This window comes from Petaurus breviceps, unplaced genomic scaffold (assembly GCF_028583685.1).
Source record: "Petaurus breviceps papuanus isolate PSGF00001 unplaced genomic scaffold, PetGlider_PUasm1.0 176, whole genome shotgun sequence".
NCBI lineage: Eukaryota > Metazoa > Chordata > Mammalia > Diprotodontia > Petauridae > Petaurus > Petaurus breviceps.
In genome coordinates, this window is record NW_027185771.1 from 19,149,028 (window position 1) to 19,154,560 (window position 5,533).

The 5,533-nt window shown below is 39.9% G+C and overlaps 1 long non-coding RNA gene across 1 annotated transcript in view; it reads left to right on the forward strand.

Moving 5' to 3' along the window:
* The window catches only part of LOC138159608 (uncharacterized), an 81,625-nt gene that overhangs the window by 5,691 nt on the left and 70,401 nt on the right, over positions 1-5,533 (forward strand). The window contains exon 2 of the long non-coding RNA XR_011167925.1: positions 2,485-2,532. This is a non-coding gene — a long non-coding RNA (uncharacterized lncRNA). The remainder of the gene's footprint in view (positions 1-2,484; positions 2,533-5,533) is intronic.

The window sequence follows — 5,533 nt, forward strand, 5'->3', positions numbered from 1 at the left end:
CTCCTCTCCTCTCCTCTCCTCTCCTCTCCTCTCCTCTCCTCTCCTCTCCTTTCTTATATAATACTATATATATGCACTCAAAATATCTACTTTTAGCAAGTTCTCTTGAAGCAAAAAAATCCAGGCTTATAAACCCTGCCTCTTTTTTGTTTTTAAAACCAGATTTGAGATTTTTTTGTTGTAGGAATTTCTCATTATAGAGAATGTAGTTGTAGTCCTTCTAATAATGTGTTTAGCATCATTCCTGGTACATAATAAATGCTTAATACATGTTTATTGAACAAATGAACAGTTAGCTGCTGCTCTGCAAAGTCCAAGATATTGCCTGGGTACTGAGAGGGGTAAATGACTTACCCAGGGTCACATAGAATATATATGTCAGAAGTGTGCCTCAGATCTTGATATTCTGTATTTGGAGGACAGTTATTGGCCTCTAGTTTCAAAAAAAGAAAAAAAGAAAGAAAAAGAAAGAAGAAAAAAAAAGAAAGAAAAAATAGTTTTATTGGAAACTTAACATTGAACATCAATACAAACAACTTAACTTGTCTAACCACTATTTATATTTAACTTAATTAACTTTGCATTTAAAATGTAACACTTCTGAAGTCCCTCTCTCCGAGTCACCATCAAAAGTCTTTGTCTAGTTGTTCTCATTCACTTTCCTAAAATGGTCATAGTTAGTGTGTGCTCTATTCTCCTCCATTGCTTTGTTCACTTTACATTATTTTATGTCTTTTCAGATTTCCCTGTATTCCTCATACCGTGTTTCCCCGATGATAAGACACTGTCTTATTATTTTTTTTGGACAGAAAAACACCAGAGGGCTTATTTTCAGGGGAGGGCTTATTTTAATGAACATTGACAGCAATGACATGTGACTCCTCTACAATTGCTTTCTTATACTCAACAGTATAGCTCTTCCTTTTTGTACTCATGTCTGGGGGTCAAAACAGACAGAATAATAAAATTATGACCATCAGTCCTTCTTTTCACTCCATCATGCCCCCTGAGTTCTTCTTTTTTCCTCCATCATGCACTTTTTATCCTCCATCATGCCCCCTCACTCCCGCTTACATACTGGGTTTTTATGTTGTCCTGCCTCAGCTCTCCTCCGCAGCACTGCTCTCAATGGCACCAGCAAGCAAATCACTGGGGAAGAACAGGATGAAGCACTCACTGCTGCAGCTCTGATTGGATGCAGCTCGGAGCGCGGCGTGCGTTTCACCCGGGGAGGGGGGGGACGGTGAATACAGAGGGTACCGTAATGTAGCGTGTAGCGCAGAGGATCACCTTCACTACAGTAGCAATCTCAATAGGGCTTATTTTCGGGGGAGGGCTTATTTTAGAGGAATCTTACACAGTAAGGGGAGGGCTTATTTTCGGGATAGGTCTTATTATCGGGGAAACACAGTACTTATCAGACTTCAGAGCACTGTAATATCCCATGATGTTAAAGGACCCCAATTTATTTAACCATTCTCATATTTTTAGATATTTAAGTTTCCTCCAGTTTTTTTGTAGTTGTATGTAATGCTCAATTACCCAAAATCCATTAAGCATTCACTAGTCCTATGAAAATCTTTGAACATATATGTGTCTATGTGTGTATGTATGTGTATATTTTATATCACCAGTGGAATTAGTGGGTCAACACCCTTCTTTTATTCTTCTAAAATTACGTTCTAAGGTCCATTCCAGCTCTGTCATTCTGTGTTCTAAGGTCCATCTCATCTATTATAGTCTATGTTCTAAGGTTCCTTCCATGTATGACAATTATTTTCCCCTCTGTTTTAACATTCTAGGTCATTTCTTGACCTAACATTCCATAATCTCTATTGTAACATTCTATGTTCTAAAAACCCTTCCATCTCTGACATTCTGTGTTTTAAGTCTCCTTCTGGGAGGAGGATCCTTTTTTCTGTATTCTATAGTTCTATTTTCTACCTGTGTGGGATCAAAGATTCCTTCTGAACTGGGCATTCTACAATTCTACAATTCCTCATCTCATCTGGGGGTTGCAAGCCTCTCTCCTTCATGAGGCCAGGTAGCATTTTGTAATTTTTCAAAATGAGTATAGGATAGGATAGGGCATCCTTAATTCAGGCTCTTCTTGGGAAAGTTTGTCTTCTAAAACTGGCAAAAAAAATGGCTGGAATGAAGCCATTATGGCTGTGCCCACTTGATGCTTCCAAAGCTCCACTCAGTTTGTAGGGAAAATCTGTCAAACCAGCTGTTTGAATCAATAGCAACAAAACTTCTGGCAGAGTATTTTGAATTTTCTATTTTTCAGCCAGTTATATGGATCTGGGTCATTAAGATATGAAAAAATCAGAGGGAAAACAAGAGTAAATATCACCTGAAAGAAACAGAAGATCTCTGAAAAATCACAAGGAAAATGGAGGGACATGTATAGATTTCATAAGCTCATGAACTTAGTGCTGGAAGGGTTATGAGACCATATTGTCCAATCCCTTTATTTTACAGATGGGGAAACTGAAACTTGGAAAAGCTTAAGGACTTGCCCAAGAGCTGGTATGTGAACTATATTTCCTGGTTTTGAGGCTGGTGCTCTTCCTAATTTATTTCTCTATCTCAAAAAAGGTCCTAGAATGGAGAATTCCTTTGGGATGTAAATTTCCTTAGGGCAAGGATTGTTTTTGGCTTTCTTTATTACTCCAGGAACATAGCCGAGTGCCTGCAAATTATAAGCACTTAAAAAAAAATGCTTGCCCATGATTGATTGAATCTATTTTATAGTCATTCATTCATTCAATTTAGTCATCCAATGTTTAACTAAGTACCAGCTTCCTCTCTTCTCCACTCTAGGTGTGCTACCGAGCAGAGTCTCTCAGTATTTTTTGTCTGTACTATTGAAATACTATCTCACCTGGAAAGAAGAAGGAAACAAGGATTTATTAAGCACTTACTATGTGCTAGACTAAGCTCTGGAGATAAAAAAGACAGTCCCTGCCCTCAAGGATCTTACATTTAGCAACATACAAAAGAGAGTAAAAAGGTGATGGGTTGGGGGATGAGGGGATGCTACACTGGGACATAAGATATTGAAGTCTAGAAAGTGAGGAACAGAGACTGAAGGGGAATGGAAGTAGGCCAGCTTGGGCCCCTCCATGACATGGAGGTTCCAAGGGGAACTCCCCAATGAAAGAAAGGGGTTGGGACTTGCACAGTTATTGGGGTAGCCTGAAGGGATGGTAGGCTGTTCTATGGAGGATACCCCAGGCACTGAGGGAAGTTCTAGAATGAGAAAACAGTAGAGGCATGATTTGGAAATTCAAGAAAGTCAGGAACAGGGTTGGAATGGAATAAAAATAGGTTGGCATACAACCCTTTACAAAATGGCAGCTCTAAGAGTAACTCATCAATGGAAGAAAAGGGAGATAGGTCTTGTGGAGGGATGGTCCATGGAGGTCAAAGAAGTGCCAGGATAAGATATCATGATTCTGAAATCCAGAAGGTCAGGAACAAGACTCAGAGGGGAATATTATCCCTGACAAGTTTCTAAGACTCCACTTCATTTTCACATCTACTGTTAGAGCATTGTTCCTTGTGTTAAATAGTGCTTAGCTCTTTTTTGGAAAAGAGCAAAATACTAAAGTTTGCTCAAATTAATCCCCAGGTAATGAACCTTCAATGTCTCCTTATCACTTACAGAATAAAACTTAAATTCTTTAGCTTGGTATTTCAAATGTCCACCTTCTGTCACCTACTGATGGGTTCAGACGTTTTCCCCATGACCCTCCTCCACAGACAGTACTCCAGGGAGAAAAGTGTCCTTGGCATCCTTGGATTGGTCCTGACTTTCTTTCCTCTCTACCTCTGCTTACTCCTTTCCCTCTTCCTTGAATATCTTCCTCTCTCCTTGAGTCTACCTGTTGACCTATTCTTTAAAGTCCAATTCAAGTATCATCCCCTCCAGGAAGATTTCCTCAATCTCACTAGTCATTTTTAAATTTGTCCTTGCTTGGACCTCATGTAGCACTTCTCTGATTCACACAATGAATTACGACAATGGAAAAAGCTTTGACTCTGGAGTCAGCCCCCTCTCTGCCTCTGTTTCTTCATCTGTAAATGGAAGCATTGGTATGAGATAACTTCTGAGAGCCCTTCCAACTCTTAATCATATATTATAGATCTATGGAAGATCTATGAAGTTATAGGATTTAGAATTAGAAGGATACTAAAATACCATCTAGTTCAATTGTCCTATTTAATAGATGAGGAAATGGAGACCCCATGGACATAAGTTTTACTTTATACTCACATATCTGTAGGTGTTATATCCCCTTAAAGAATTTGAGCTCCATGAGGTGAAGGGCTATACCTTATTAAATCTCTTTAATATTTTCCAGTTTCTACTACAGGGCCCTGAACAAAACTGGTGTAAAATAAATATGGCTTCCAAGAATTAAATGAAAGTATGGTGAAGAGAACCCTGTGTTAGGCAGTCAAAGAAATAGAATAGAATGAAATGGAAAAGGACCCAAGCTCTGCCCTAATGAAATTCCCAGTTTCTAGCTATTGAAGTAGACTCAGCACCCTAAGATGTGACTACATACAAATATAATAAAGGTTATCATGAATAGCATATACAAAATGCCATGCAGTTAAATTGATGGAAGAAGCTTTCCTGAAGGTAGTGATGTTTGACCTGGGCCTTCAATGATGGTTAAGATATCAGTAGGCAGAGAGAGAAGTGGAGGGAGCATTGGAGTCTGAGGCAGTAATGGGAACAAAGGAGAAGAGATGAGAAAATGAGCTACGTTTTTGGGTGATGGCAGGTTGTATAGTAAGGCCTTAGAGAAGGACTAGGAAAATACCCCGATGTATAAGGACAGATTTTATCCGTGCTAGTCTGATTGTTCCCATCCCACTGCAAAACTTCTTCCTCTTCTCTCTTTTCACTCAAAATGCTTCAGCAAAGCCTGGGCATTCAGTAGACTCATTAAACACTTCTTGGTTAATGGACTGTTATGCTAAGAGCCAAGGGGCCCAGAGGGACACTGGTGCAGAATGAGGGTTTCTCTTTCTTTGCATGAGTTCAGTTTTCCTCCTTGTGATTGGGGTCTGGAAGGATGCTCACCTCTAGTCAGATGTTTCCTGGTTTGGAGGGGAGAATGATCATGCTCATTACTGCACATAATGTATGATGAGAGAGCAAGGTGGCACAGTTAAGAGAGGGTTAGACTTGATTCAAATCCAGCCTCAGATGCTCGCTAGTTGTGTGACTCTGGCCAAGGGCTTTAGCCTCTGTCTGCCTCAGTTTCCTCAAATGGAAAGTGGGGATAATAATAGCATGAACTTCCCAAGGTTGTTGGAAGGATAGGCACTTAGTAAATAGTTGTTTTCCTTTCTATCCTCTTTCTCTTCTCCCTTCCTCTTTCCTTATTTATTCCTCTTCTTTTCCTTCCTTCCCTCCTTCCTCCCTCCCTTCCTTCCTTCCTCCCTTCCCTCCTTCCTTCCTTCCCTCCTTCCTTCCTTCCTTCCTTCCTTCCTTCCTTCCTTCCTTCCTTCC